Consider the following 8,943-nt stretch of genomic DNA (forward strand, 5'->3'; position numbering starts at 1 on the left):
ATAGAAGACCTACTGTGATAGAAAAGAAAGAAGTGATTGCTTTTCATTATCACCAAGTAGAATGTCTTCCTCAAGCTACTGACCTAGAAACAGAAGTAGAGAATATTGCTAAGAGGATAGTTTATTTTCAGGAATAGTCACAGGGAAGAGGAGTGTCAGATCAGGCTGAGGGAAATAGGGAAGAAGGAAATGCTAACCCCAGAGTACATTCTTACATCAGTCACTACTGATGGCAACTTGGCTTGATTCTCCCTTGACCTTCTGTGGAGCCATGGAGGGTATGTCCCAGAACTGCCTGTCTGAAGGACAAAAGAAGTCAGAACTTAATAACAATTATTTCCTCTCTATTAATAGTGGCCCATTGGGACATTAATGCTCTCATACTCCCAGGTTGCCCAGATTGGTTCCAACAGGTGTTCTGTGTCAGAGAAGCTTGGGACAGAAAGTAAAAGATCACTGGTATAGCTCATGGGGGTACCTGTGTGAATCTGTGGCAATGGCTGAAACAAAGGGTAGACTGAGAGAATATAAGAGGATGAGAAAGGGGGGGTAAGGTACTCTTAATACAGAGCACCTTAATATGAGGTAGTATTTGAACTAGAATTCAGAGATATATTAGGATTTTATACATAAAGATTAAGAAGATATAGTAAGATGAAGAAATTATTTAGAAATGTACTTCAGGCAGGAATCTAGTGGACAAATCTATAGATTTGGGAAAGCAAAGAGCATATTGGTAAGGGGATTATAACAAGTAAGTATAGACACATCTCTTGGGTTGAAGAGTGGAAAAGCTTTTGCAATAAACTCTAAAATGCACCATCATTGTCCAGTGGATGGAAGTCACTGGCTTTATCTGATTACATAACTCCTGGGTTCAGGAGAGCATTATGAAAATCAAATGCATTATTATGGCAGAAAAGTAGTTCTCTGGAGGAGGGTGTTGTGGTTTCAAAATATATCCACAAATTATCTGATGTCCCCCCTTTAGAGAAGTAAAGCTTACTTCCCCCTCTCCTTAAATGTGGGCTGGATTTAATCACTTGCTCCTGACAAATAGAATATGTTGAAAGTGAAAGTAATAGACAGTCACAGTTCTGAGACTAGATCATAAAAGGTATGCAGCTTTCTCCATGTCATAAGAACACTAGAGCTTTCCTATGGCCCCTATCCTGAGGAATGGAGGCCTCTGACAAACAACCGCAAGGAAACTAAGGCTTCTTGCCAACAGCTGTATGAGTGAGGTTCCAAGCAAATCCTTCAGCTCCAGCAAATCCTCCAGACAACTGCAGCCTAGCTGAAATCTTGATGGCAACTTCATGAGAAACTTTGAGCCAGAAGTACCCTCAAGGGCTCTCCAGTTCTTGATACACAGAGTGGTATGATAATGTCTTTCGTTTTAAGAACTAAATTATGAGGTAATTTGTTACTCAGTTATTGAAAACTAATACAGAAATTATTTTGAACAGATACAAATAGGTATGACTGGTACAGGTTATAAAGGTCAAATTTAGGGTGAAGGTGATAAAGAAAACACAGCCATATGAGAGACGAATGAGGTCTAGGTTTTTGTAAGAACAGTAACAAAGGTAGACAATTAATAGACATTAATAGAATCCTACCATACATCAAAAAATGGATTCTTAAAATTTTGTTTTTTCATCAGGTAGTGGATCATCTTAGAGTTACAGGTTCTCAAGGATAGCTCATGCTACGCAAGGGAGTCAATTTCTGATTTGGTAATAGGGAAATGATAAAATATGAATTCTACTTGCATGGTTCTCTCAATCCAAAAGAAGTTAGTGGAAAGTCTGGAGGAAATTAGTAGATAATACATTCCAAATTCAAATCAGTTCCACCCTAAGTCTACAGTTTCACTTTCAAGTGTAGTGGATCTGATGTTTTTGTTTTTTTTTAATATTTTATTTATTTATGACAGATACAGAGAGAGAGAGAGAGGCAGAGACACAGGCAGAGGGAGAAGCAGGCTCCATGCACTGGGAGCCCAATGTGGGATTTGATCCCGGGTCTCCAGGATCACGCCCTGGGGCAAAGGCAGGCGCCAAACCGCTGCACCACCCAGGGATCCCGGATCTGATGTTTTGAAATATATTAAGGCACCATTTTTTTCTGTAATAGGTTTGTAATTGTCTCACTAGTATATCAAGGCATTCTTTTCAGTTTATGTGTGGAGAGTAATAGTTGATGCAGCAGGAATGCAAAGGGAATTAAAGAATTAATGCTGTACTCAGTTTATAATGTTCAAAATAGTATTTTGATGAAAAACAATTATCTAGATATCTAAACTTTTCCAGAGAGACATAATTTTCTAAATCTTTTTAGTATATTAAGCAATAACCCTAATAGACTCCATTCATATTTTTCTTTCATATTGCAGAGAAGATAATTGTTTTTCATCAAAATACTATTTTGAACATTATAAACTGAGTTTATAGGAAGGTAAGATAGTTTCCTAAGGAAGATAAGGTAGTTTCGAGGTCAAAACTCCTTTCTTTATCACTCAGTACCCAAACTTTAAGGTGAGGGTTTTAAAAAACATGCATTCCTGTAAGTTAGAATTTGGAAACATTGTAGCAAATGGCATAGTTCCATAGGAATTGTGATGGGAACTGTAAATCCCTGGTAAAATGCCCTGGATCCAATGGGTCAAGGTGGTATAAAAGTACTGGTTCAACGGTGATGGCCAGAGGTATGTAGACAGACTTGAAGATGTGCATGCACATGTTCCTCTAGGCTTTTATTTGTTGTACTAAGGCTCTGTGCCTTCAGACATACCTTGAAAGGGAAAGCAGATGTGCAAAGGGGGATAGGATATGTCGTGTCCAACCTGCAGTTTTCTGACAGAGCTATTACAGATTGAAAATTTGAGATCTAGAACAAGTATCTGTCACCATAATCCAAAAGTGGGTGCCAGCACGACACACATAGAGTGATATATGATTAGTCGTACTTTACTGAACTCGAGAGTTGACCAGTCTAAGACCCTCCACAGCCAAGATCAGAGAGGATGCATGGGGCACAGTTAGAAGGTAGAGAAGGGAGAGTAAAAAATTCTCCAGACTGAGAAGTCACTTTGAGATTAAAAAAAAAAAAAAAAAATGTAATCAAGCCACTCCATACCACTTACACAGAGTTTTGTTTAGGGTAACTTACGGAAAGATTGGGTGGACAATGGGCAGGGCAGTACACAGCTATTCTCCACAAAGTCTGGACCTTAATATCCGGATTTTATAGAGTAGGAGCATTATGGTGAAGTCAAAGGGTAGTTATCTAAAGTGGCACGGTCTGTGTGCCAGAGGGGAAGAAACTATGTTCTCTCTACTAGTTATCTAAACTTTAGGGAAGATCAGAACAAGCCTTCCTGAATTCTGGTCAGGTATGCATCAACCTCCAAAGAGCCTGGAACACTTAGTCCCAAGGGAGGTCATGGTTGAGACATGAACAAAGTGGAGTTAGTATTATCAGAACTCCTACATATAACATGTGAGTTTACAGCCTAAATCTCCTCTGCTGACATGAGAGTGCATAAATGGCCACCTTCTCTCAAAAGGGAAGAGATGGCCATTTGAAAGAAAACCTTTTGGTCCAAAGAAATGGAATAACTTGAAGAGTCATTTGATATTATTGACTCAAACTAAGATTACTGGACTAGGTAAATTTAGTTTTCTTTCTTTCACCTGCCCAGCGAGGGGTCGGGGCTTCTAAGGAAGAACAGATCAGAGAAAAAGAATAGAAGGTTTATGCACTCTTTTTGCTTTTGCACTGCAATGGAAGTGAATATTTTACCCTGCCAAATTTATGTCCTTGTGAGTGTGATTATGTACCAAATTTTTCTGATCCTAGGAAACCATAGATAAAAAAATCTGCTCATCTATTTCTATTTTAGCTACACTATTTTGTTCTAGAATGAGAACAAACATGAGCACAATATAATTTTTGAACCTGGATCCTAGTACTATCATTATGTAGATATGACCTCATGAGTTTCCAGACTTGCTGACTGTGTTGTGATTTTATACCATTTACTGCGTCTATATTACAAGAACATAAGAGGCTATCTTTCTTAATGGGAGATGTCTGTAATTTTTGCCAGTTTAAAATGTGTTCCTATGAGTGAATAGCATTATTTACCACTTTCTGAATGCATATCCACTGAGATAATTTATTTTTATGACAACAATTTCCATGCATTGAGGCATGTTGTATTTTCAGTTAGCTTGCAATTTCTGAGACATAAATAAATCAACTTTAATCCTTTTTTTAAGGCCTGTTTTTTTTCTTAGTTTTTGTAATAGCTATTAAAGAATTCCTTAGAAACAAATTAGCTTTCCTAAGGCTCTGTATATTCAGCCTATTAAAATTTGCAACAAAAGTTTATAATGAAAACCACTCAGATAATTCAAAGATGAGGCACTGTTACAGAATTAAAATAACCCCTTAGCTCCTAATGTGGTTTTATTATAGTGAGCAGAGCCACTAAGAGAGACAGAAAAAAAGAAAGTGATTACTTCTGTTAATGTCAGCTGCCTGATATTAGCTCATCTCTCACCCATCCTTCAGTAAAATTAAACTACTTTTCTTTATTTGCCAAATCCTTGAAACCCATAGTATTAGCATTGTTTCTTCTGAAGGAGAAAAAATTCTATTCCTATGATTTCTCCAGCATTCCACCGAACACATCTTTAGATACAATTTCCTATTTTCAACCTCCCATTCATTCCATCCTATTAAACCTACCCAACGCCAACATTATATTAACTTTTATATTCTCTCCATCATTCCCTACTTGTTTGCATTACCAGTAAGGTAGAGCTGCTGCTGTTGTTGTTGTTGTTGTTAGAGCACTTAAAATGAAAAATACCTCTTAAATTTTTAAGTGTAAAAAACAGTATTGTAACTATCAATACAATGTTGTATAGCAGATCTTTAAAATATAATCATCTCATATAATGGTAACTTTATACCTGGTTGAACAGCAACTTCCCATTTCCCATTCCCCCAGCCTCTGGATAACCAGCATTCTACTCTGTTTCTTTGTATTTGACTATTTTAGATACCTCATACAAGTTGCTAAGTGAAATAAGCTAGTCAGAGAAAGACAAACACTTTTCATTTTATTTCAAGATGGCTTAGCAACCTATTTTAATGAAGGTTGAGACCAACTGGCATATTCAACTTCTCTCACCCATAACTCAGAAAATATATATATATAATATATATATTTTTTATATTATATATAATGCAAATTAAATGCCCCAACCCCTTTCTTTTTAATCCATTTTCTTCCAAAGTCCTTCACAATTTTTCCAACTATATCTATTTTGTTGTGTAGCATCAACTTCCCCCCGTTCAACAGAATATGCTCAAATCTTTGCACTTGAAAAAATAGTACTTCTAGTCTCAAACTTCAACAACTATGTCATCATTGCCCATTCAACCACTGAACCATAAACCCTTTACTTTGTGCTCTATCCCTATCACACTATTCTGTTTATGAATTCCATAGCTTATATTTTATAATCCCTTCATCCTTGATCACCCTATAATTAATTGTAGATATTTCTTCAATGCTTTTTTCTTGAAATGCTTTTTTTCTCCCTCACTGTTAAGGTCTGATTGTATTCCCTCAAAATTTATATGTTGAGTCCTAGTTCCCAGAATGAGCCTATATTTGAAGATAGGGCCTAAAAGATGTAATTAAGTAAAAATGAGGCTGTTAGGGTAGGCCCTAATCCAATCTGACTGGTGTTTTTATAAGAAAGAGCTATTAGGACATACAGAGACACAGCGGGGATTTTCCTTCACAGAGAAAAGCCCCTAAATGACAGTGAAAAGGCAGCCATCTGCAAACCAAGGACAGAGGCTTCAGAAGAATTTCACACTTGGCTGACACCCTAGTCTTGGACTTCTAGCCTCCAGAAGGTTAAGAAAACAAATGTCTGTTGTTTAAGCCACCTATCTATGGTATGTTGTTACAGCAGCCTAAGGGTATTATACCCAATTAGTGTGTGTGTGTGTGTATTCCCCATACCACCACCAATTTTCTGACAATAGCTAGGAGTCCTACTCAATTCTGACACTATCTACCTAGAGATAGCATCATATTCCATAGGTTAAGGGCTCAGTCCTGCCAGATTGCCCTGCTCCCCCATGCTTGCTTCAGTGCCAACTCGCAGTGTCATCTGACACTTGTCATCTGAGTTCTGACTCACTGGCTACAGATTGGAGAGTCCCATGACCCCCTCCCTTGGGTTTGATCAATTTTCTAGGGCAGGCTCACAGAACTCAGAGAAATATCTTACCTACTAGATAACCAGGATCGTTATAAAGCAATATAACTCAGAAACAGATGAAAGAGATGCATAGGACAAGGCATGGGGGAAGCATGTGGAGCTACCATGCTTTGCCACTCTGCTAATATCATGTTCATTAACCTGGAAGGTCTCCAAGCCCCATCTTTTGGGGGTTTTTATTGGAGGCTTCATTACATAGGCATGCTTGATTAAGTCATTGGCCATTGGTGACTGAACTCAATTTCCAGCCCCTCTCCCTTCCCAGGATGTTTTTTTGGGGAGTGGGACTTAAAGTTCTAACCTTCTGCCTGGTTCTCCTGGCAACCAGCCCTCTTCTTTAGGTGTGTTCCAAAAGCCATCTCATTACCATAATGAAAACACATTTGTTGCTCCCATCACTTAGAGAAAACCTAAGGGTTTTAGGAGCTCTGTGCTGAAAGGATGTCAAAAACATATATTTCCTATATATCACAATATCAATATCACACAAGCAAGCTAATTTACCCACTGAACACTGGAAATCTCACTTCTCACCACCCTTTATCTATGTTGGCCAGCTCATCTTCCATTTGACTCAGCTGTCCAATTTACTCCATATTTTATCTCAAGCTTTCTTTTGTTTCCTTTAATGTCAATCTCTTCATTGATTACCTTCTAAATATCTATAGTCACCTTCAAGCAGATCACTTTAAAATCTATATATTCCATTCCAACAGCTCACATAATATATGTCTCTTTATTCTGTTATCAGCTGCACAACTTCACCTCAGTGCTACAGTAGCACTTCCAATTCAGTACATGCAAAATTAGACCCATTTCCACACATCCAAGACATTTCATATTTTTGTATCCTTGTCAATTATATATAAGTTCCATATACCATAAATGGTGCCACAATTTTCTTTCGTTTTAATTCTTGAAACTCCCATCTTTAATTTATCCCTCTGCAGCATCTCTCAATTTATTTCCTTTTTTTTCCCCATGTTGCCATTACTGGAGTTCAGGCCATGATTACTAATGGAAAACTTCAGTCTTGCCAGCTGAATTCAGGCCCTCTGTATTCTACCTCTTAAGAAGAAGAAGCAACATCGGGAGTCATATCGAAGAACATTATTAGGCCATAGTTCTGAGAGGTAAGAGCACTTGTCATGAGTGTTAAAGTGGTTCTGAACTCTTATTTTATGAAATTTGTCAGATTCCTTTTAGATTCATGTGTATCCTATGTGTATTTTCTATCTCCTTCTTTTCCTTTTTTTTCCTCTTCTAAGAAGACGGTCATATCTCCACTTCCCTTTTAGAAAAGTTTACCTCCATCCCCACATCAAACTTGAGAAAATGAAACAGGAACAACAAGGGGCTCCTTGGAGAGAAGCAATACAGGCTAAATTGTTCAAAGGTGGGTTTTTTGTTTTGTTTTGTTTTGTGAATAGTTCCCAGAAGTTGTCCTGTTCAGTAACTTTTCTTTGATGTCCTCATAGAGTTTGATCACATGTGACAGTTTCAGATTTAAACACCAGTGGAACCCCTCTGTAAATTTTAGTGCTCTTTTCTCGTGTTGCTCCCTTACCTACAGTTGTGCCCTGAAAGTTCCAGCTGCCTTAGCTTCCCTGATCTCTGCTTGCTAATTCCTCAACTGAGCAAAAATGTCACCCGTGCATAGATTCTCTCTCCCTGCTCCATAATTTGGAACATGCATCCAGGCAGAAAGCTGAAATGATTTTTTTTCCTTCTTTAAGGGCAGTCAGCTTTTGGCATGGATCAGTGTCTGGAAACAGTTGTTTTATATAGGTGATTTGTACGTATTTATCTAGTTCTTTACAGAGGAAGGAAAGTCTGGTAATATTTACTCCATCATGACCAGAAGTGGGATTACTCAGATACTTTATTTATTTATTTATTTATTTATTTATTTATTTTTATTTTTTATTTTTTTTTAAAGATTTTATTTATTCATGAGAGACACAAAGAGAGAGAGTCAGAGACACAGGCAGAGGGAGAAGCAGGCCCCATGCAGGGAGCCCGATGTGGGACTTGATCCCAGGTCTCCAGAATCAGGCCCTGTGCTGATGGCAGCACTAAACCTCTGGGCCACCGGGCTGCCCTCAGATACATTTTTTAAATTGAAACTCAGATACAATATTTATTCCCATTTTACACATAAACAACTTGAGGCACAGGTAATTAAGATAATCTGCCTCAAATCATGTAGATATTGAATACTGAGCCAGAATTCAGAAATGGAATTCTGTGACAAGACCTGTTATCAATTGATGGTACTATGTCTCCTCTCATGGACAAATAGGATCTTTGAGGCTCCTTTAGATTCCAGAAAATCCAACTATTAACTGTGGTAGTAGTAGTAGCTGCAGCATCAACAATAATAATAATCATGGGGAAAAGAATGGCAATATTTATGTTTACATAGTAATACATAATTTATAATTTCATGTTTCTCATTCTTATCTCTTTATCATCTCTACTGCTCCACCTATTCTGAGAGAAAAAGCTGTAACTTGGTATGTTTCTAAGATAAAGGTATGCATGCGCTCACTGATGTGATGGTCAGGTGAGATGGGAAAAGGATGATCAATGGGTGAAAAAGGATTTTTTTCCATTTTTTAAAACTACT

At 37.6% G+C, this 8,943-nt stretch overlaps 1 long non-coding RNA gene across 1 annotated transcript; it reads left to right on the forward strand.

Moving 5' to 3' along the window:
* The first annotated feature begins 5,865 nt into the window (after window positions 1-5,865).
* Window positions 5,866-8,096, forward strand: LOC119874217. The gene is made up of 3 exons (XR_005368034.1): window positions 5,866-5,985; window positions 7,319-7,447; window positions 7,583-8,096. It is a non-coding gene; the product is annotated as an uncharacterized LOC119874217 (long non-coding RNA).
* Window positions 8,097-8,943: the final 847 nt, after the last annotated feature.

This window comes from Canis lupus, chromosome 12 (genome assembly GCF_011100685.1).
Source record: "Canis lupus familiaris isolate Mischka breed German Shepherd chromosome 12, alternate assembly UU_Cfam_GSD_1.0, whole genome shotgun sequence".
NCBI classification, from domain to species: domain Eukaryota; kingdom Metazoa; phylum Chordata; class Mammalia; order Carnivora; family Canidae; genus Canis; species Canis lupus.